At 36.2% G+C, this 25,427-nt stretch overlaps 1 protein-coding gene across 3 annotated transcripts in view; it reads left to right on the top strand.

Moving 5' to 3' along the window:
* BckdhB (Branched chain keto acid dehydrogenase E1 subunit beta) overlaps positions 1–25,427 on the top strand; it is a 459,582-nt gene that overhangs the window by 316,026 nt on the left and 118,129 nt on the right. For 2 of the 3 annotated variants that reach the window (XR_016548656.1, XR_016548655.1), the window contains exon 10: positions 23,469–23,554. The exons of the other annotated variant lie outside the window; for it this stretch is intronic. The gene's annotated coding sequence lies outside the window, so the exon portion shown is untranslated. The remainder of the gene's footprint in view (positions 1–23,468; positions 23,555–25,427) is intronic. 3 annotated transcript variants of the gene reach the window in all.

The raw sequence follows: 25,427 nt of genomic DNA, 5'->3' as shown, positions 1-25,427 counted from the left end.
TACAGTTTTTTGTTGTGATTGCGGTCCTGAAGAAGGAACCGTAGAAATATACCTCTGTCTAAATGCATTTTCTCACTTTCTTCTTCCATGATGTCTCTCACATTCGCTGTTTGGACGTATTTCTTTCTTCCCTTTTTTATATCTTATTTCGAATCTCTTTAATTACAGGAACGTTACTTTTAAATTATATTAAAATAAATGTTGTCTTCGTCATCTGCTAAGAAGCAAAAAGAAAGCATAATATGACTATAAATCTTTCTTCCCTGTCGCACTAAACGTTACTGTGATATGCTGGTAATTCATATTTAACAATTATTTTCTTCCTATCTCTCTAATGACGACCTCTTTTCCTTGGATCTAGCATAACGCGTGCCGCTCCCATTTTGTTTTGTTCATTCCTGGGGAACCGAACACAACAGAGTCCGCAGATTGTGGACTCTGTTGTGTTCGGTGAAAATCGTTGTACGGCCTTCAGATGCTTTCCTCCGACCAGGCTGCAAACTGGTTCTTCATCTGTAACAAACGCGTGAGTGTTGGTCTAAAGAACTGCTAGAAAATGAAAACTCTGCGGCATAAGTACGATGGGGAAGGTCCTTATGCCTGTCCCTTTAAACCAGACAGGTGCTCACCTGATAATTTTTTTTGCTATCAGCTAATGCAAGAAAAGTAAATTTTAAAAAGATGTGCTAAGGGGTGGAGTTGTGAATAAACCAAATGACATAATATAAGATTGCGGTTCGTTCTCGTTGTCGCAATAAACAGGTAATAAACAACCGGAAAGGATCCGATTATATCAATATTTGACAAGAAACCAACAAAAAGAGCGTATTTTGAACAATAACTATTTCTTCTGTCATCTTGTTCTCCTATGTCGCATCACACCGAATTTAACCAAAAACAAATTAACTGAGATGGCTCGACAGATTTACACGCAGTTCCCAGATGCTGCTTTAATAAATCCGAGGAAAGACCTGCATATGAATAGACAAATGATTGAATCTAATAGGTACTTAAGCATTTTGCGAAATCCATCTTATACAATTCGTTATACATTCAAATAAATCATCACATTTCTCAAATTGTTTTTAATCTAGATGCATATTCATAAATATGGACTTACGCTTATTATTTTTTTATTACTGTAATGACACTGTCAAATGTTCTACACGCTGTACTCTTATTGTAAAATCAAACATGTATTTAAACATGTTTGTTTCCTAATGTTAAAAAATCGTGCCTTTTACTATTCACCAACGCGTTAGAATAAGATTTGTATTCCTGTAAATATGTATGTATGTATGTGTGTGTGTGTGTGTGTGTGTGTGTGTGAGAGAGAGAGAGAGAGAGAGAAGTTGGGTCACTTCAACAGAAACTTCACAGTAGTGAAGTAGTAGGGAAACATTTTCAACGGAGTACTTCTTTCTTCAACTTAGGAAACAGATAGAAGTCTGGAGGATGGCAGGACTAGCAGAAGCACTTGCTATTCATGCTGTCCGTTTATTTTTTCTTTTTTTTTTTTCAAAGTTGAGTTTTTTCAACATAAGGTTTCAAATTTGTTGTACAAATACTGAGCATATTATGATAAAGACCTCAGCCTGAGTCAGATTCTTCGTCCTTTCGTCCATGTTTATAAATGTTAGGTGATAGAAGTAATTTATCACCTACCAATATTTATAAAAATTTTCTATGAGTGTGATAAAGTGTCTTTATTCGACTTAATTGGAATAACAGTAATAAAAATAACCATGAAAATGTTACATAGTTAACATTTTACTTACTCTATGTATACTATGATGATTTTTCCTTAAGTCCTGAAAGGATATTTCAGCATAGCTGAAATATCCTTTCGAAAACTGCATTGAATCATTAAAGACTTGAACATTGCGATTAGCTATGTAGAATGCTTGTTGCACTTTTGGCAAACCATAGTGCATCAGTCAGTAAGAGATCTGAACCAAAAATCGAATTGCTCCGTGCTCTCTGATTGGAAGAATCCTCCTGCATGCGTTCTACCTTTTAAATTTCAAACATAAGGTGAATTAATCAGCTAGTTTCATATGGAGGTGTCAGGGTTTGTCCTCCGCAAGAGACAAGAATGCTATTTCTGTAAATTGTTCTCTGTCGGGTGAGCATGTTTACCTGATGAAAAAACAGAACTTCTGGTCTCATATAGAGTAAACCATTACACTTCATACGGATAGAATCGGACGCTAGTCTTCCTATGAACCGTTATTGAAATTGGTCATGTTGCGATAACGACCTCAGCCTGAATCAGATTCTTTGTCGTTTCGTCCATGTTTATAAATGTTAGGTAATAGAAGTAATTTATCACCTAACGACATTTATAAAAATTTTCTATGAGATAAAGTGTCTCTGTTCGACTTAATTGAAATAACAGTAATAAACTTACTGTTATGTTCTTCAGTATCTGCTCTACAGATACTGAAGAACATAATCAGTTATTATATAGCATATACTCTCGTCATAACTAATAGTTGATCGTTAAAAAAATCTTATTAATCCGCGGAGTAGACTTCACGATATGTTTTAGTGAACGTTAAGAAACTGGCAGAGCTGCATTTATATATATATATATATATATATATATATATATATATCTTATAAATAAAAAAATAAATATATATCTTATAAATCAAAAAGTCTTATTAATCCGCGGAGTAGACTTCAAGATAAGTTTTAGTAGATATATATATACAGTATATATATATATATATCGCTGTTCCTTATATTTAGCCGTCCTGGTTGGCGTAGTGGTTGTCCTACCAACCATTTACCATATGTACTGCTGTTAACTGTATCCTGGAGCAGAATGACCCTTGATGTCCTCGCGCCATAAAAAAATCAAATCAAATCCTTATATTTAATGCTTCAGAATTAGATTATAGATATCAAAAGATTAACGAACTAAGTGCTATAAGAACCGGTAACATGTAATAACGTTAGAAGTCAAAGTAAATTCATGTAATGTATAGCACGAGTGAATAAAATATAATGGTAAACCGAAATTAAAACCTAGAAAACAGACCAAACGAATAACTATATGAAGAAAATGATAAACACGCACACAAAACGGGAAATGTAAAAGATATGAAAAGGAAGAGACGTAAGAAACGGATTTAGCACGACCTGATTACTAGTTTCTGCTGTTAGACGTGACTAGTGCCAATAAACACCAAAGGCACAGGGCGAAATATGCCAATTTCATGTGTCCCGAGGTAAAGAGAAATTGGCCGATAAGGTCCAGACCTATCAAAGGACAAGGGAACAGGAACGTGAAATGATAATTACAAAGGAACTCCGGAAAGAAAGGAAAAGATCATAACATTTGATATAACGAAATTAGTATGCCGAGGTGGTCTATGCCTTTATAGCCGTTCATATATGTGTGCAGCCTAATTTCTGTCTAATAGAAGAAAGGATTCAAAAATAGATATTGTAATATTGATATATTAAAAGAAAATCTAGTTAGTCAAGAAATGACGTGTAACCATATATCAATATGCTAACTTGTAGTGTGGAATATTTTTATTAGAGGAAATTTTCAAATTATAATTAGGCGAGACACTGTAGTTCTTATCACATTGCAAGTATTACAATTTTTATCATCACCATCATTATATGTTGGTTCCTGTCTCTAACTTAAAGGGTACTTTTTGTTTCTTTCTTTTTTTTTTTTTTTTTGGTTATCATCTGTGTCTTTTTCCTATGGACTTATATTCAGGCGACATTCTTAATATATTTTCTTGGGCATTCTCTTCATGTTCAGTTCAGTTTAGTAGGTCATATTGTATTTTCTATATTAATGATTTAATTAATTAATATTTGTAAAATCAAGTCTATGGTCCTGCGGAGTATAGTTAGCTGATTTAATCATGTATTTCATTTCCATTGTTTTAATTATTAATAGTCCTTATTTGAAATTCCAGATCCGTATTAAAATATTGAAAGTGCTAACATTATAAATTCTTGCTTAATAATAATATTATTATTATTATTATTAGTAGTAGTAGTAGTAGTAGTAGCAGCAGCAGATGGTTTGTAATTTTTTTATTAATCCCGTTATATTTTCACACTCGGAGAAATTTGATCATTGCTAAATTATTAAATACTAAATTATCATATGCTAAATTATTAAAAATATTAATGTATGGTTATATTTTTCTGTACAAGTATTTTATTATTATTGTTTTTTGAATGCTATTATATCTTTTTTTACTTGCTTTTATTTATTGAAATTATTAGTTCCAGGTGTTTTGAAACAGTGACCATTTGTATTCATGGAATCACGTTTTTCCTTCGTCAAATCATGATTTTAGTTATCATCTCTTTTAAGAGCGAAGAACTGTACTACAAAGTACTTTCTTGTTTTGATGAAGTGCATCTTCATCATCATCATTGAAGATTCCACAACTGCTCTCAATCGAAATCTTAAAATGTTTCATTAAAAAAAAATAAAGCTTTGTAACTCAGTCTAATTTGATCACTGGAATGCCTTTTTCTTTTTAAAACTTATTGTTCTTTACTCCTAAAATAGTTCATGATAGCGTACAAATTATGATATTATGATATTCCTAGTTCAGTTTCCAAGGTAGAATATCAGTTTGATATTCAGTAGGCAGAGGCAGTGTGCAAAGTCTGTCATTACACTAAATTAGTTATTCTTAGGGTATATTTCCTGACCATAACCTTAAATCATGAAACATTACTCTCCGATCTTACTTTTGAAACAATGCTATTATATGCTGTATTTTGGTAGCTTATTCAAAATATCTCTTTCAATTGTTTTTATATAGCAGTGGCGCCGAGCGAGTCTTTTCCTTTCTCATATCATAGGTTGATGTTCTGTTTGATATCCAGTTTTCATTTATATGAAGAAATGTCAGTATTATTATTATTATTATTATTATTATTATTATTATTATTATTACCACGGGCTACTCCAGGAGTCCTTAGACTCATCGAGGGAGGCCCTAAACATCATGTTCACACAGCTCTTCAACATTCTCACAGTATTTATCATACCTTGCCTTGAACTCGCTCACTGTCATAGCACCCACAACAGACTCTGGCAGCTTATTCCACTCATTTACCACTCTAAAAGTAAAGAACCCAGCTCTAACACCCCTGCTAACCACGTTCTTGCCCAGCTTCCATGGGTGTCCCCTAGTTCTCCCACCACCAGTCCTGATCTCAAAAATATCATCTGAATTAATCCTATAGAATCCTTTTAGCAATTTGAATGTCTCAATCATATCTCCCCTTTTCCGCCTATCAACTAGTTTCTGCAACCCACAAATCTTCAACCTGTTATCATATGGTTCATTCCATAGACCTGCTATCATCTTAGTCACTCGCCTCTGGATCCTCTCAACCTCCTCCCCATCAAGAAGGAACCGAGGTGACCAAATCTGGGCACAGTAGTCGAGATGAGGTCTTATCAGCGCTCGGTACAGAGGTACAATAACTTGTTTCTCTGCTCGTCAAGGTATTTTTCAACAACCAAGTGAGTTGATGAGCTGATTTAGTTACTTTCGCAATGTGCCCCCTAAACTTCATCTCCCTATCCACCAACACTCCCAAGTCCATGGCCTCATCAATCTCTTGGAGTACAGTTCCACCAATGTGGTATACTGCTGCTAATCTTTTCACTCCGAAATGCATAACCTTACATTTTGTCACATTAAATTGACATCCATTCTCCTTAGTCCAGAACTCCAATCTATCTAAGTCATCTTGCAAGACTTTGACATCTTCTGCATTCACTATCGCCCTACCCAACTTTGCATCATCAGCGAACAAATGAACTGTCCCACTTAGACCCCTCCCTATATCGTTAATGAACAGATTAAACAGCAGTGGTCCAAGAATAGAACCCTGTGGCACACCACTAGTCACAGGCCGTTTTTTGGACTCTACTCCTGAATAAACTACTCTTTGATATCTCTCCATCAACCACCCAGCTATCCATCTCACCAACCCTATATCCATTCCCATATGTTGTAGTTTACGGATTAGAATTCCATGTGGTATCCTGTCAAACGCCTTTGCCAGGTCCAGCAGTATCACTGTAAACCCATTTCCCTTATCCAGTTCAGCCGTCACCTTGTTATAAAACTTGAGCAAGTTACTGAGGTATGATCTACCCTTCACAAAGGCATGCTGTCCTCTGTACAGTATCTCATTTTCATCAATCCATTCCTGTATTTTTCCCTTGACTACTTTCTCCAAGACCTTGACAACGACTCCTGATATGCTGATCGGTCGGTAATTTGCAACCATAGTCTTGGATCCTCCTTTATGCAGCGAAACTATTTTCCATTCTTTCCACGCCTTCGGGACTAAGCCAGACCTGAGACTCAGATTAAACAACATGGTCAAGGGCACTGATAATTCATTAGCCGCTTCATGCAAGACCCGTGCCGGTATACCATCCAATCCCACAGATGTATTCACATTAAGGTTCTGTAATAGACTATTCACCTCCACTTCATTCATCACAATTCCCATATAAACTAATGGTTCCTTCATTTTTTCAACGTCACCACCTGGATGATATACTTTTGCAAAGTGCGCGCTCAGTAACTCCACTATATCGACTGGTTCAGTGAACTCTTTACCATCGTCATTCCTTAAAATCATTTTGCCATGTACAGTTTTTTTCTTGCTTGCAGCATATTGAAAGAACTGTTTGGGATTCTCTTTTGCTTGCATAGCTAGTTTCCTTTCATAATCGGCTTTTGCTGTTTCTACCACACTCGTTACCCTTCTGGCCTGTACTTTATACCGTTCGTGTGCCTGCAGGTCACCCCTTTATTTAAATTCCCTCCATAGTTGTTTCTTTTTTTTGCAGCTCAAGCTTAATGGTGTTATTCATCCATTTAACCCCTCCTTGTTTCACTATTCGGACCTTAGGTATACAATCAGCCATAACCTCCTGTAAATGCTCTTTGATCACTTCCCATGCTCTATCGACGTCCAGCCCTTGCAGTTGTACATGCCATGGCACTGATCCAAGCAATCTCCTAAGCTTGTCATACTTGCCAGCACGGTAATTCCACATATACCCTGTCTTAATCACAAATTTCACACCTTTAGCCACCTCCCAGGTCAAGACCTTATGATCACTCTCACCAATAGGTGGCAACATGGTCATATTCATTACAGTCAAATTCTCGGATGCTATTACCAGGTCAAGCACTCTCATACCCCTAGTATTTTCAATTACATGCTGTCTCAGATAGTTATCCCTTAATAATTGAATAAAATCCTTTTCCTTCCTCACATGTGCCCTCTCCTCCTTCCAATCAATGTTACCGTAGTTGAAATCCCCCATAATAATTACCCTCCTTCCACTCATTTCATCAATTTGTTTATGCATGCCATCTCCACCATCTATTCCATCACCTGGTCTATAGCAGCACCCAACTGTATATTTTATTCTGCCAGTATCAATCTCACACCAAATAGCCTCAAATGAGCTCCTTTCACTATCCTGCAATACTTCTATTCTCCTTGGCTGCAGTTCATCAGCTATCATCAATAACACCCCTCCCCCAATTTTATTCTCTCTGTCCCTCCTAAACATACTATAACCTACACATTCTATCCCACTAACTATATCATCTTCCGTCAGCCATGTTTCACTAATGCCAATAACCTGTGGCCAGGAAGAGCCAATCAAGGCCAAAAATTCTTCCTTCTTGTTCCTAATACTCCTGGCATTAGTATACATGAATTGCAGTGTTCCCTTTGTCCCACCCCTATCTTGATGCGTTATTCTAAATATCCCATTCCCATTTTTTGTCCTTATTGCTGGCTCAGGTACATTATATACATTTTTACACTCAACTGTCTCATTGATGTCTGGATATCCACTTTCCCCCCCTCCTTGGTAGTTCTAGTTTCCCTGGTTCTGCACATCCATTTTCACTTCATTCAGCAACACTTTTTCCAGTCTCCGCACACCAAGTCCATTCAAATGCAGGCCATCCATCTTGTATAAGTCCTTTCGCCCATCAAACTCATTCCACACGTCCACAAATTCCACACCACACCGTCCGCATAATATCATTTGCGATTATGGCCCTCCTTCTAAACTCCTCTCTGTCATACCGCGGTAACAGACTCACCGTTCTAACTCTGTCACTCTTTTCTTTCGCTACCCTTAACAATACTTTCAAGTCCTCTCTCATAAAAAATTTATCACCTTTCAATTCATTCGTACCAGCCACAATTGTTATTTCTTTCACCCTCTGTTTTTGCACTCTAATGCTCTCACTTACATCCTTAAATTTCGCACCCGGTAAGTACGATTTAGTTACACTTCCATCTATTACTCCTCTTAATAACGAGTCACCATACAACACTCTCTCCTTCATTTCGGAAACTCGCCCACGCTGTTTATTTACGTTAGCCGAATCACTCTGGAAAGAGTTTTGCAGGTGCTCTAATTGCCGCTGCGCATCTTGTATCACTCCGCGCAGCCTAGCGATCTCACTTCCTACAAATAATTCCTCATTTTTTTTATCATTCAAACCATTTTCTCTTTCTGTATAATTGCTCTCACTCTTTCTTAGATCACCGCAATTCCCTATCGAGCCACTATTTTCACTCGCATTCTGGCTTTTCTCAACCATAACTGTCTCACAACCTGACACATACTTCGACTCCTCACTTTGCATACACTTTCTACACATTCTCCCACCACTATCACTTTCAATCCATACTCCAGCCTCATTCGGGAATGCATACATTCCACACACATCACATTGGACAAATTCTCTCACATTATAGTTTTTGAACAATGGCGTCGTATTTTTGGACGCCATTATCTTACGTCGCATTGGCGCCATATTCAAATATATGAAACGTATCGTTAAAGACTGAATTAATTTACGGAATTTACACCAAAATCACACAGACACAACAAGCTACCAAATTTAGACAATATTACGTTATGATTTTTAACATATATTCTAATTTCCATTCAAAATTGTACTTAGCTTTCGGGAGCTCCCTGAAAACACGACCGTTCCCCTGGCCCTCTAGCGGCGAACCAAAAGATTGAAATACAAATTACGCAATTAATAACTCTTTGTAACTGGTTTTTTTCTTAGGTCGTAAAAGCAGTCAATTTGAAGGGATTGTTTGAAAAGTTTTCAACATTAAATAATAGTTGGATGATTTTTTTTTTTTTGTCGATAATGATTAGGTTCTGTATATTTAGTTTTGCGGTCTCCTTTTTAACTTAGTAAGTGTAAAATAATATAAACTGTTCATAAATTTCCTTGAAACGATTTATTTCAAATAGTAGAGTCTATACAAGACATATTCTTCCCTCCTTCCCCCCCCCTCAGTTCTTGCTGGAGTCGAACTGCTCCAAAAACACACCGAATTAATTAATAATTAACTCTCTTCACAGCGGGATATATATCTGTTCTTAGTTTCGTTTTAGTAGCCCATGATCTGATTATCAGTTGATCAAATTCAATTATATCGTAAAGTTTATCTAGTACAGGTATTGTATAAGTTATGATATGTCAGCTGCAAAACAAGTCAGAGTCGTGTAACATGCAGCTACAAAAGTCGTTAATAAATATTAACAATAAGACTGGTTCTAGTACTATAATCCCTGAGGAACCCCTGTGTTCAAGCAAGATTTGTACTAAATGCTTCACCTAGTCTTGTTTTCTACTTGTCCAGTAATGTGAGCCATTCATCCTCTTATGTCACTTGCATGTAGCTTATTTTCAGTAAAATGTTGTGATTTACAGAATTAAATGTTTTTATCATATCTAAAAATACCATAACGATTTTTTTCTTGTTTTTACCTATAGATTTCATTAATCACATTAAGAAATGTTTTCTTAATGTTCCTATTTTCCCTCAACCCATACTGACAGCCCTGAAAAACCAGTTTCTTTCTCAAAGTTTATCATTTGTTCTTCATTATATTTTTATTCACGTTTATAAATACTAGTAAGGTTGATATTTGTCTGTGGTTACCAACTAAGCTAATTTTAAACTATCATCAATGATCCATTTTCTGAAGACATGTTTGCTAACTTTTTCAAAAGCCTTGTATTTACTCATAACTGTTAACATTTTTACTGTTAAACTCAGTTCGTGGAAAAGTCTTAGAATACTTCTACTTAGTTTTATGGTATGTTTAGGATATTGCAAGTATTACAACTGTTTGAAGTAGAGCTTAATGCTTTTAATTTTTTTTTCTATATTTAGAGCGGTTATTTTAAAAACGAAGTAAATTCATTAGGCAGTTTTGTTATGTTGTGATTATGAAAGATTGTACTAATCTTTTTATTTATTCCAAGTAAAATGTTTCATAAACTGCTACTGTTGCTGTGTTGAGCATTAACTGTGCCATATTAAGGAGACCTAACTTTTTTTTCCTTTTTTTATGTTGAGCCCATACACGAGAGGTTAGTAGATTAACCTGTAGTACCGTGTATGGGTTGGGAAAGAAGATAATGCAATGGTTGTTGTGTTTGTGGCAGGAGAAGCTTGATGTCAGGGTAATTCCAAGAAGAGAAATCTCTAAATGTCTGGAATTTTGGGTATTGTCAAAAATAATACTAGGAAGAACTGGTTCTTTTTTATGAGAAATGAGGCAGTACTGGATTTTACTTGCATTGAAATTGACTAGGTTATCTGAACCTTATTGGAGGATGGCTTGGAGGTCTAAATTAAGGGCAGTGGTGGTTACTGATCTGTAGGTTGAGGTGAGTTGTGTGGAGTAAGGTTTATCAAGAAAAAGGGAGGAGTGCAAAGTGCTGTCGTCTGCAAAACTGTGTAATGGGTTGGAGGTAAGCTGAAGTAGGTCATTGATATATTAGGAAGAGGGTTGGTGAGAGGACAGAACCTTGAGGAACCTCAGCATTAGTTGAATGGTGAGAGGTTGGAGCCATCCATCACCACACATAGTGAGCCTCCAGACAGAAAGCTGGCAATCCAATTACAGAGGTCTTGAGATAGACCAAATGATGGTAGCTTTCTTAGTAAGCCCTTGTGCCAGACCCCGTCAAACGCCTTGGAAATATCAATCAAGTCCAACCACTTGAGATTCGCCAAACTTCTCCATGGCATTTGACCAGAGATGGGTGACATGTGTGAGTAGATTTCCTGTTGATCGGCAGCGATGGAATCCATACTGGCGGTCGTTTATTAGACAGGTAGCTTCAAGTTAGTGTAGGAGTTGGGAATTGATGATTTTTGCCATTACTTTAGACAGCATTGTGAGCGAGATGGGACGGTAATTGGACGGCAGTGACTTGTTGCTCTTTTTGGGAATGGGTTGAGTATAGGCCAATTTCCAGGCTGCGGGATAGATACCAGTGGAGTAAGACAGTATATATATATATACTGTCGCACCTGAACTGTCTCCTGTCCTATGTCGCTTATATATATATATATATATATATATATATATATATATATATATATATATATAAGCGACATAGGACAGGAGACAGTTCAGGTGCGCAAAATTTCAGAACAATTGGAGGAATGCCATGAGGGCCAGGAGACTTTTTTGGGTCTAATTTAGACAGTGTTTTGCTGATCTCTTTCTGACTAAAGGATATAGGGTACATTATATGTGTTGGGCATCAAGAATAGTTGGGGGACATTTGCCATTGTCGATTGTACGTGCATTGGACGCAAAGTGTGAAACCCGAAAATTAGCCTTTTCTGTAGGAGATGATGCAATGGAGCCATCTGGCAATGATAGAGATGGGAGTAGTGTTGGACAGAAGTTATGGCCCATTGCTTTGGCGAGAAACCAAAAGTCTCGGCTGCCATTTAGACAGGCTGCTAATTTCCTGCTTTTTACTCTGTCGAACTTTGTTTTGGAAGCATTGATTGTTTTTTTTTTTGCATTTATTTTGAGCTTGGGTGTAAGCTCTAAAGAAGGATAGGGTTCTTGATCTGAGCTAGTGATGGTATGTTTGGATTTTTATTTGTATTGCCTTGCCATATTTTTTGGAAAACCAGAATTTAGTTAGGGAATGGCAGGTCAGAGTACTGTGGGAATGTACGATTCCATGCCAGTGTGAGGATTACTTTGGTTATGAGTTCAGTGCATGTGTTTGGGTTGGAAGGTCGGAAGCAATAATCTAACCATGGGAATAAGGCAGGCACAGAAGTTGTGGAGGCTGTCCCAGTTGGCACTGTTATAATGTCAAACTATTCTCGTATGGAAGTGGCCTTGTAAGCGTTGTTGCATCGGGGAGGAGATGAGGACTAGGTTGTGGTCAGAATTGCCTAGCCGGCCCTCTACTTTCACTGTGTATTTGAGAGGGTCATTGGTCTAGGGTGTTTGGAGAGTGGTTTTTGGGTTATCGGGTATTCTGGTTGGCATCTGAACGAGTTGTGTAAGGTGGTCATTAGTGATGGCGAATGTTTCAGCATCTCTGCCTGCAAGATGTGTACAGCTGGAGGAGAAAAGCCAGTTGGTATTGTGGACATTAAAATCCCCTAAGAGGATGATTTCGCTGTTGGGAAAGTGGGACTGGAGAAAGTCAATTTTTAGGGAGAGGGAATTAAAGAGCTCAGAGTGGTTGGTTGCATTTGGGGAGCGATAGAGACAGCATATGAATTTGACTGAGTTGGGTAGGGATATTTTCATCCAGAGGACATCAAAGTTGGGCGATTGGTTGGGTGCTCTCTCTGGCAAGGTATGTCGGAGCGGATGTATGCACAGACACCACCCTTGGGTCGAAAGGAGTTAAAGAGTGTGTAGTTTGGAAGATTCCAATGAATAGTGCTGGAGGGAAGTGAGATCTGAGTTTCTGCCAGAAAGAATAGGTGGGGTTTTGTAGACTGCAATTGGTAGTGGACATTATTAAGCTTAGAGTTTAGGCCACGGATGTTGGTAAAGTGAATTTGTAGGGTTTTGTGAGTCATATGTTTGACCGCAGGGGTTCTGCACGTTTCTTATGCAGTGCCTACATGCTGGTCACCATGGTGGCTGCTAGTGGCGTCACTTGGTTTTTGTACCAATTTAACTTGTCTGGAGTCGATGGTCCAACTGTAGTCACCATTTTGACGTTTTTCTGCAAGTTGTCTTCGAAGATGGCGTCCTTTTCTCTTTGGGCAAATGAAAAGTCTGGTCGAGCACTTATGCTGCCCGACTGGGAACAAGTGTCTTTGAACTTGTTGTTGATCGCTGCTATTAGTTTTGATGTGCATGTCGGCGTGTTGCAAGTCGCTTTTACGAGGCATGGAAAGTTTGTTCAGTTCTTGCTTTTGTTTATGGGTCCGAAACGATGGCATCTGACAATATTTTTAGGGTCGATGTCGCATTCTTCAGCTAGTTTGATGATGTCTTCTTTTAGTGCTTTTCCGTTTTCTTTAGGAAAGTTCAAAATGACGACGTTGAATTTTTTGTTTCTCTCCTCCATCGAGTCGTGCGGCGTTGATGCGATTATTTCACGGAATTCATTCACGGGGAGGGGTGAACTTGCGTTGCACCGCTGAGCGTCAGTTGATTCAAGCTTGGTTTCTAGTGCGCGTATTTTGGAGGAAGGAGTTTCGTTCATAACACTGATGTGTTGTTCTAGGCTTTCTATTCTTTTGCCCAAGTTCAGGGGCTGTTTTACAGACGGGAGGCACAGCGAACAGAAATAGGGCTGGTTAAGGTCGATATATATCTTGTGTGTTGTTTCGTCCATTTTTTGCGCAGGAAGCATGCAACCAGTGGCAGCAGAATTCGCATTATACCCCTTTTTTTTTTATCGCTGATATCGATTTTGCAGCTGCGGCACTTCGTGGGTTTGTCAGCAATCGACGGTGGCTAAACACGGGGCTTGTTCGTCGTTGGCTTTTGTTGCCGCCATCTTTGCTTCTTACGGTAGACATAGCGGGCGCTTGCACGTGGCCGATTTTTAGATCAAAATATTATTATTATTATTATTCCTGACACCTCCAAGGAGTCCGAAGAACTCATCGCGGGAGGACACCTACAACTGTCTCAACCTCTACTACGAATCATCTCCATCAACGCCATCTACCGCCCACCCCAACTAGTATTTTTTGTCTGTAAATTGTGTGTGTTCTGAAGGGCCGATTTGTCTGTATGCGGGTTGAAAAACCCGAGTTTCCCGGAGAAAAAACCCTGCTACCTCCGTATGAGATCGGCTAACTCACCTTCGATTGAAATCGTCCAGATAAAGATTCCTCCTGTCTTAATGCATTAAACCAGTTATATTAAACCAGTCGCTGGTTTAATATAACTGGTTTAATGCATTAAAAGTACTTACAGCTTGTGCTGAAGTTATCTGCTTCTTGGTACCCGCTGTTAAGATTTCCTTTTGGCGTTTAATTTTCAGTAACGATAAAATGCTGGATCACTAGTTTATAGTAACTTACTCACAGACGCCACCTGACGGTTTTGAGCTAAGAAAGGAAAGTGGGCTCTTGCTAAGACAGAAAGAAAGTGGCCAGCCGTTTATATATGATGGCAGCCTCGAAATTTGTTTTTATTTTTAATTTGCTTTAAATTTGCTTTTCGTCCTTTATCCAAGTAACTAGAGCTGTCTCTTTTTGCTTTGATTTGATATCATGGCCAAAACAATTAAGGTGGTGAGGCCATTATTATGACTGTTAATTGCATATTCTCCGACCGGTTTACGTGTTTTCGGGATGAAAAACCCGAGTTTCCGAGAGAATAAACGCTCTACATTCTATATGAGACCGGCTAACTCATCTTAAGCTGAAAATCTTTTATAATGATTCTTCGCCTAGCGAATGGGATTTGAACCCGAGATCCATTAGGGACATTAATATACTCTTTAAATTTCCAGTCTGTCGTTATACTCAAGAAGTCATTAATATGTTTAATATCCTTGACAGGTCAATGTTAGGTCACCCACAAAAATACCTTTTCACGCTGGTAAAAACTTAGATATTTCTTTACATTTATATTAAAAGCAGTATTTTCACCAGTAAACTAGTTAAATCTGTTCTTCAACACAAATTATGCGTTTTGTTATTCAGTAAATTTCTTCAACCCTTTATATTCAGAAATGTGGCCTAAAATTGAAATACTCGTATGCCATTTGTTTTATGTATGCGATGTTCTTTAAACTATGTTCTTTTAGTGCCCACACTGAAAGATCAGGGTAAACTCCTTTAATAAGATATAACCCAGTTTCATCTTCTTTAACCCAGGAAAATCTCCAATTTTTCTGTTGTGCGATGAAATCTTACCACCAGATCATTAAGGGTTTGTCTCATATTACAAGAAGATCATGGTTGGCCAAATAGAATGTTATTTCATTTCTTTCTTCTTTCCTCAAGTGATCTAACATTGCATTTAAGTTACTTTTAAGCATTTTAGTCACTACAGATTTTTTAACCACCTTTACTTATTATTCTATGTATTGTTAACTTAGTCGTTTTTCAAAGGAAACCTCTCCTTTGACTATGCATTATTATTGGGTATTAATAATTTACTGAAGCAATTTCAGTAAATTTACTGAAATTGCTTCAGTAAATAACAAGTTATTGTTAACTATGCTTGCGTTTCCTTTTTATCCTGTTGTTGTTGCAATGTTTAAATTTAAACTTTTTCTTTCTTATTTAATGTATCTTTCCTTAATTCTGTTATTTTATACTATCATTTTATCATAATATCATATCTACATAATATCTTGTGCACCTCCTGAGGGTGCATGTCAGTAATTTGACGACGATAATGATAATCTTTCCTTAATATACCGAAACATTTACCCTTTCTCTCTAGTATCAATATGTCTGATAGTTTATGGCATTTTCTTGCTCTTATCGTATACTTACAATTTTTATATTGTTGATCCAGATCAAAGTTCCGTTATATAATTTTAATTTCTTTCCTTGGATTCTCCTGTTTTCTTCAAGTATGTGCTGACTTTTCTCCTTTGATAAGCTGAAATATATTTTAAAATCGCGAAAAGATTTTACTAAAAGAAATAAATAAATCATCTAACATTTGATCCATGAAAGGAATAAAATGTTGGGTGATTTTTTTAGTTATATGATTAATATCGACAATTAAATCAAATAAAATGTTATTTGATTTATTTTGTTGAATGATGTAATAGCAGCTATTAATGCTTCTGTAGTAGTTACTAGATAGTAGATAAATTTCATCGCCTGTTGGAAGGAGCACCACTCTTCCTAATGGAGACCTGTAATTCTTGAAAAGTTCCTTGTTTAGAGTTTCCAGATTATCTAACTCTTAGACCACCCACGGTTCTAATGCATGGCAGATTTACAACTTTTCATAAGTGTGATTCATATAAAAATAATAAAAATGTGTGTGTGGGGGGGGGGGGCTATGAAACAGTTTGGACATCACCATTTGCTCTTCCTCTTGTTCGCACTTTTTTTTTTTTTTTAAATTTGATCAGGAAGAAATGCTACACATTTTGGCTGATGTTTACACCTACTTAAAGTATACAAGCCTTCCCTGTCATTGCTTTATCTTTTGAGATTTTGATTATTTGATTTACACTTTATCCATTTTTTAATTATTATATTTATATTGGTAAAATTATTTTACTTAGATTTTACATGTATCTGAAGTTTTAATTGTTCTTGTAGGTTTTATTTTGCATTATTTTAATTACTGGTAAGAAAACTAAAATGGTGAAATTACTCAACTTATCCAAGGCTGCTTCCCTGTATTTTTATTTATTTTTTGAGCTTACTTATTTCATTTCCAATTTGCTACAGGTCAAATATCACTTCATTCATTCATTCCATCACCATAATAGGTCTTTGTTATAAAGAGAAATAAGATATATACTGTTAAAAGCAGTATTTTACAGAGCTGCGTTCAGCAACTCCCTGCCGCGTTTACAGGTGTTTCCCACCCAAATAATTTAAATTATGATTTGGATTATTTTAAAGCACAATTTCATACAAACAAAACAGAAAAAAAAAAAAAAAAGAAAAAGAAAAGGCAAAAGCTTTAATATAACTGAAAGCATGGGGAAGGTGAACTTAGAGAAGTCTCACTGCCAGTATGCCTTTGCTTGGTCAAGTGTTTTACTTCTTGATTTCTGGCTACACAACTTGTGAAGGAACTCGAATTTCGTTCAAGTATTTTAAAAAGGCTTCACAGTAAATATTTAGAAAGAACCGTACCAGAAGACTACTTTATTTCTGCCACATTACAGGCAACATTTAACAACATTTTTATTTACTTACCACTGAAGTCGACAGTTCAACGTTTTCAGCTGTCATACATTTTTATGCATATTCTCAAATATAAGAACACTACCTTTGTCCACTAAATACTAACCTGAAGTTTAATATGGTGACGTTTGGCACCTTCAATGAGGATAATGAAGTGTCATTCTCCTTGGGTAATGTGGTTCCAACCAGCGTCACTTTTTGTGAGAAAAAGTGACTTGGTTTCATATTCAATTTATCATGGAGCGAACTCCATTAACTACAGGCTAAGTTATTCAGTTCTTGGATAGTGAGATCAGTTTTTCTTGTTTGAAACTTTCTTTTTTGCAAGTATTCTCCCACGAATACTTTCCTCAGAAAGGAAGTAATTTACCTTTGAAAATTATGATTATTATTATTACATGCTACCCCCCATGGAGTTCAAAGACTCATTGCGGAGAGTACTCGACACTACACAGCCCATTATCTCCATTAGTTAAGCCATCATCTACACTCTACATAAGTTATCATCCACATACTACACCATTCACTGTTAACTGTATGTGTTTTCCGAATTAAAAAAAAAAAAAATCTAGTTTCTTGGATTAAGAGTTACCTCTGTATGAGATCGGTTACCTTTTTCCATTTGAAAAAGGGCATATTAATTCCTCTCTTTCAAATCCGATTGAATTTCAGCGAACTTCCCAATACAATATCAAAAAGATCGCAGCATGTTTATGTCAGATACTGTGGCTTACTAACTAGTCATTAAAATAATGAATATTTCCTTATCGTTTGGAAGGATCCTTTAGCCTTGCAGTTTTCATCTGCGTGTTTATATATTTTGGAGTTGTTGTTTTTTTAAGATAGAAAATGATTGTTTAATGGGGAAGGAAATCAAAGAGAGAAATAATTATGGAGGAAAATAGGGACAATGTCTTGATTTCTTTTTTAATCAAGAAACAGCCTTTGGGTTTCTTTTAGTCATCTGTCATCATATCGAGCAACAAGCGAATACCCTGAAAGACTTATAATTTTCTAATTCTTCTTCTTCTTAATATCAGAAGGCCCTAAAAGGACCTTCTAAAATTGAAATAACACCAAATTAAAAATTAATCTGAGAAATTTTTATTTCACTGTCCCAGTCTATGGATTAAAACATAATAACTATAGAATTTTTAATGCCTACTTTCGTCTCTCGAAATACTAGCCGAGTCTTTTAACTCAGCAGTGTTTCGTCACAGGATTAAAACTACTGTGAAATGCCTAGGAGGATGAGCACTGTGATGCGAATGTCGTTTATAAACTCCTCATACTAGTCAAAAAATGGCTATGTAATTTAATATTATGAGTTATAGCAGGAGAGTGAAGTAGTCTGCCAGTGTATTGCTCTCTGGAATCCATCTAGCCATCTGAGACAGTGTTGGAAATTTTGGCTATTATGCACGTACCTAGATGTAGATGATTAGACTCTTTCTGCGTTAGGTTTGGTTAGAATTGTGGCAGAAGTAACTATTATCATTATTAACAATTAGTGTTAATAATAATATTATTTTTTTATTTATTAATAATAATAAATAATATTAAGACTAATGTGAGCAAGATAATAATTACCAATGGTTGTTGTTTTATTATTATTATTATTATTATTATTATTATTATTATTATTATTATTATTATTATTAAGAGAGACCTCCAGGGAGTCAGAGACTCATCGAGGGAAGCCACATACTGCACACACCAGATATCATACTTATTCTTGAATTCATTCACACTGCTTACACTCACAACATCCAAAGGCAATCCATTCCAATCACGCACCACCCTCTGAGAGAAAAATCTAGCCCTCACACCCATCTTGGCAGCCTTCATTCTCAGTTGAAAAATTTATCAATTGAAATCTTGTATGACCCTTTCAGAAGTTTGTAAGTCTCAATCATATCTCCCCTCTTTCTCCTATTTGCTAGTGTCTGTAGTCTACAAATTCTCAATCTGTCTTCATAATTAGTATTCCACAATCCTGATATCATTTTTAACTCCAATATATCAGAATTACAATGGAAACCAGGAGACCAGACCTGCGCACAGTAGTCCAAGTGAAGTCTTATCAAGACCTTGTAAAGAGGCAAAATAACATCCTTATCTTTACATGTGAACGTTCGTTTCAGCATTGCAATTATCTTTTGAGTTGTATTTGCAGTCTTTTTCACATATCTCCTAAACTTCAACTTCCTATGTATTAATGCTCCAAGATCCCTAGTCTCATCAGTTTCTTCTAGCTTAATCCCACCAATATCATACGACATTGGATATCTAATCATGCCAAAGTGAATGACTTTGCATTTACTCACATTGAACTGATACCCATTTTCTCATGCCCACATTTCCAGCCTATTCAAATCATTCTGCAAGTACTGCATATCAGCAGTATTCTTGATTGCCCTACCTATCTTTGCATCATCAGCAAATAGCTGTATGTCGCTACAGCTATTTGATATAATGTCAAATCCTTCCCAATATCATTAATGTACAGATTGAATAACAGTGGACCAAGCACTGATCCTTGTGGTACACCACTTGTTACCTTTAACCTTACAGACTCAGATCCCTCGTATCCCACTTTCTCGCATGGATAAGAGGATGGCTGTCAGTCAGCCATCCTCTTATCCATGCTAATATTGTATAACCCAAACCCATTTTCTCTGATTTATGCAGCAATCATCCATGCTGTATTCTGTCAAAAGCCTTAGCAAAATCCAAAAGTATCATGATGTATCCATGATAATTACGAGTATTGGGCACGATGAACTCATAAATGATTTCTAACATGCATTTCAGCATCTATAGGAAACAGTTGCAAAATTCGTACTTTCAAACTTCACGCTAAGTCTAATATATTTGAATATCATTTCATTAAAGGTGCGTCTCCAAAACGCCGTCGTTTAGAGATTGCAACATTTGTCCTTCACATTAAGCGACCTATGTTCATACTCAGTGTGGAATGCAAAGAATCTTTTTATAAGAAATTTTCAACTGAAAGTGAGTTAGTCGGCCTCATAGTGTGGTGGAATGGATTTTTTTTTCAATCCCGCAAAACAAGGAATCCGTCCGAACCCATGCAGTTAACAGACATAACACATCGACCCTCGTTAACCTTAATCGCTTCTGCCGTAATTCCAACTAGCCCAACAAAGGAGTCTTATCATCTAGTACTGGTTATACGCATAACGTCCAGAGTTTCAGGAAGCTGGATGGATTCTAGAGAGCGACACAATGTCAGATTACTTCTCTCTCTCTCTCTCTCTCTCTCTCTCTTCCTTCAACCGTAATTGAGATGTTTTGTCTCATTTTAGACATCTCGTCTAAAATAATTTTATCTGTTGGTCGTCCCTATCAATTATTTGTGAAAACTTCATAAGTAGATATCGCATTCTACCGGTCAAAATAAGAATGTAACAAACTGGTTCTCTTTGAAACAAATGTTAAGCTTCTTCATAGTCCTTAGGGCGGTTAACCTATACAGTATATTCAGAAGCGATTTAAATGCTTTGTTACCTCACTACTCAACATATCTTAACTGAAATGCGCTTCGTGAGAGAATGCTCCGAAGCTGCAGTGTAGCGTGATCAGAAAATAAATTAGGCGATGGCCGTTTTAATAAACTGTCTTCAATATGTACTGTATCTTTTGTATTTGCATGTGTAGCAAAAGATAAGATCTACATATTAAAAGACTTAAGCGGGTGTGTGTATGTAAAAATTCCTTTGCTTAAATGTTGGTGCACTTTTGCATCAAAGTGATTAGGGTGCTTTTGCGTACTTGAAATTCGAAACAGTAATTTCGAAACTTCACGAATCTGTCTCCTAGGGATCTGAAATCAACAGTAATTAAAATAAGCGAAAGCAGTTGTGAGTGTGAGCCCCACAAATACAATTGCTAAAGACTGATTCTCATTTCTGATCAAGAATTTCAAAAGTACACTCGCATTTACTTGCCCTAAGATCATTAAAACAAAGTCATTTTCTCAAATAATCAAATTTAACCTATTTTTAGTGGTTAGATCATTTTCTTCACATAGCGGTTTCATAGCGTGATGCTTGCTGCCACTGCTTATTTAGTAGTTAGTGGCTTTGAAAAAAAAAGAAAAAAAAAAGTTTATTTTACTTTCATAAACTAAAACTTCAGTTTAGTTTCCTAAGTTAAAACGAACCAGAAATTGAAACTGAAACTTTTGTTTTAGTTTTATATATATCGCTTTCGGGATGTGAGTAGACAAGACAGCAATCGAGTACGATTTTCTTTTTCTTTTCTTTTTTTTTTAATATTTCGAAGAATATCTAAAATTCTTGGAAAGCACTCTTCAAAAAATACGAAAAATAAAAGTGACAAATACTTTTCTCTTATCATCTAATAGTCGGCGGATTCAAACCCGCCGACTATCTGCAGTATGACTTTGCCTGAATGTTTTTTATATGAATGAATTCCATCATTCACACCACTCTGCTTATTGGAGGCATGAAGCGACTTGGGAAAAAAAATATCGTTTGGTTCTCCATTTCCTAATTAAATGATCCTTATTCCACCCATAGCACTTAAAAAAAAAATCGGTTTCTCACATTTTTGGAGTGGGATTGCTATAAAAATTAAAAAGAAGAGGTAGAAGAAAGAAACAGTATGAAATCCTCCATCAGCCAGAGGAACGTCGATACTCATAAATGGAAACTGAACTTATTTGTTTTCGTAAGTCTGTTAAGACCGTATTTGTTTCAGTCTTACAGAGGAGTGTGCCCACCTATGTGACTCAACACGGTACCACTAAGATAAATACTGTTAATTAATTAATATCGAGTTAACACACCTGTCAGAGCTATCTGTAAATAATCTGTGAAGCTGTAAAGGTAGAGGCATAATATATAAAACTTTTTACTCATTTTAAATAGTGTATTGCGCGTATAATATCATTTTAGATGTGCTGCCTTGAAATAACACGGATAGATGTAAAGGGAACATTACTTGTTTCATCTCAAGTTTCTGTCTCCTTGAAAAGAATCTCACGCAGCGAACTCGAGAGTAGTCTACTTGTGCATACCCAAACAATGATTACAGCTCTAAGAAAAACGCAGGCTTTAAAGACGTCAAATTACTCAGCTGTTCATCATATGTTTTCTACCGGATAAGCAGGAAAAACAACCCAGATAGAACAAGAAAAAGATTCTCAAGTGGGCTGAAACTGTATGTAGTAGGCGGTGCTAGAGCCTACGCGCTCTCCAAGCAGACATATGAAGTTGATGATAGAGTGTGTAGGCTAAAAAACATCACCATTCGCCTTATTTCTTTTATCTGTTACAGCTCTTGGAGCATGTGTGACTGTGAGATTGAACGTAGTTAACTCGTTCTTTTATTCAAACACTGTTGTAGCTGTAGGTGTCTGTTTCGTGTTTCTTACTGACAGCTGTCTGTGCTGTGTATTGTTAGCGAGCTGCTCGTGTCGTCGTTGCATTTACCATCTCGTTTAGAAAACTAACAGTTTTTCAATCGTTTTGTTTACCAGAATACCTTCTTATATAAGAACAGGATAGGAATAACTTCCTAATGGAATAGCAGAAATCTGCAACGGTGATTAATAGCTCGAAGTTCTCTGTAATTCTAAATTAATATTTTTATTTATTTCGATTACATTGTATTATGAAGTTAGGTTGGGTTTAGGTTAACCTGGATAAGCATAAATTTATTCAGGTTACAAAAGGTATAATGATTACACATATCAGTATGCAAAGCATAATGGTGCAGTATACAAATACAAAAATGTGACAAACAACAATATAAGAAACAGTTTAAAAAGCACACAGTGAATAGAAATAATTATTATTTGCACTGAGCAATTTTTCTTTCCTTTGTTAATTTTTTAGAGTAGTCTGTTTGTGCATATCCAAACACTGATTACAGCTCCCTGATGCATAAGTCCTTTCAGCCATTTTTATTTTTATAAACCAAATAAATAAAACATTTATATTCTCCTCCTTGTCATAGTGTGCCACATTTCTCTATATTTGCCACATTTTTTACTATATGTTTTGCTACCTCTCGTCTTTGATGGAAATGTAATTTATCCTTCTTTATTTTTTCGTATATATATATATATATATATATATATATATATATATATATATATATATATATATATATATATATATATATATATATATATATACTGGATATAAATCCGTATATATAAATATGACATGATCAGTGCATGCTACTTTCTTCAATAATAGGTAGCGTTCTATGTTTTTGAGCTCCACCAATCATTTGAATTGGGAAAGAAGTGACAAGAATTTCGTGTCCTGCTCTCGAGCCAAAGGTTAGTGTAATATAATGAATTCTGGCTTACTTTCAGAATATTGAGTTCCCCTCCTCGTCGCAGAGCCTTAAGATTTAATTAATTTACCGAAAAAACAAAGAACGATACCACTTGTCTTTTTGACGTCACTGAAATTACGATTTCTTTTAAGCAGAAACATAAGAAAAGTCCAAATTAATCAAATGATAAGTACAGCTCGGGTATAGGATCCGCAGAGAACTAACCCGATATCAATGAAGGGAAATTGTTTTGGAGTGTCACATCCTATCCCCTAAACATTTCAAAGGATATTTTTGGTGGTATCGGTTACTACCAGTTTTCGCGTGAATGAAAAACTCTGCTTTGAGAACTACACTTTAGAGCTGAAGACACGATAAACGCGACAATCCATAAATGCGAAGGGGTTCACTGATCCACAAATGCCACAGTAGTTTCAGCCTATCGCTTTGCAGTTGGCATGAACACATAATTGGAGCAAATAACACGTTTAAACTGAATACCTATTTTTTTGCTACAACGTATTCGCATCGTGGAATGTGTTAAGAACAGTGGGAGTCCCAGAGTATTTCATTATCCTTCTGAGGAATCTTTATTATGAACAAGAAGCTACTGTCCGAACAGATCCTGAAGAAACTGAGTATTTCGCAATAGGTAAAGGGGTGCGACAAGGATGTATTTTATCTCCGTACCTGTTTAACTTGTACAGCGAATACATTTTAAGAATGGCAAGGCTGGAGGAGTCTCCAGTTGGAATTAAAATTGGTGGAAAAAATATTAATAATTTGAGGTATGCAGATGATACCACCCTGCTAGCAGAATGCAAAGAAGATTTGAAGGAACTTATTATGAAAGTTAAAGAAGAAAGTGCTAAATATGGTCTTAAACTTAACCTCAAAAAGACAAAAGTTATGGCAACATGTGAACTTAATGACTTTGAAGTAGATGGGGAGAAAATGGAAGCAGTTAACAATTTTGTGTTCCTAGGATCCCGAATTGATAAAGATGGTTATTGTACCGAAGAAGTTAGAAGATTATTACTCGGGAATAAAGCAATGACAAATTTAAGCAAGATCTTTAAAGATAAAGATATTAGCCTCACAACAAAAATCAGAATCGTGAAAGCAATGGTATTCCCTGTGGTGCTGTATGGATGTGAAAGTTGGACCCTGAGAAAGAGTGAAAGAAGGAAGATAGATGTATTTGAATTATGGGTTTGGAGACCATTACTAAGAATACCATGGACTGCAAAGCAAACCAATAAATCAGTGATGGACAGAATAAAGCCAGATTGCTCCCTCGAAGCTATGATCATCAAGCAAAAATTGTCATACTTCGGACATATTATGCGAGCAAATGACAGTCTGGAGAAGACGATGATGCTTGCTAAAGTTGATGGAAATAGGAAAAGAGGAAGACCAAGAATTAGATGGGTGGATGGAGTTAAAGAAGCAACTGGAGTTCGCTTGGAGGTTCTGAAATACATGGTCAGGGACAGATTGGAATGGAGAGTGTATGTTCGTGGAGTCGCCAGGAGTCGGAAACGACTCCATGGATCATAACAACAGAAATTCGCATCGGCCAAATCATTTAATTGTAAATCATTATTCCCTGTTGGTATGATGTATTTATTATAGAGCTCTTCTTTGTTCAAGATTTTGGCAAATTCATATGTATGATCTTAACTTACCGATCGTTAATGTTGAACTTGGGAATGACTTGATCGTTAACCAGCTGCCAACTGTCTTAATTGCTAAGCGTTATTCCTGGTGATAATGATCCGTAATAGGTATTAGCTTAAATGATTTTTACTAGGCTGATTATATTATATTATATTATATTATATTATATTATATTATATTATATTATATTATGT

This window comes from Typopeltis vanoorti, chromosome 8, assembly GCF_054136105.1.
Source record: "Typopeltis vanoorti isolate ZY-2024b chromosome 8, IOZ_Tvanoo_1.0, whole genome shotgun sequence".
Lineage (NCBI taxonomy): Eukaryota > Metazoa > Arthropoda > Arachnida > Uropygi > Thelyphonidae > Typopeltis > Typopeltis vanoorti.
This window is presented reverse-complemented; position numbering and strand designations above follow the sequence as displayed.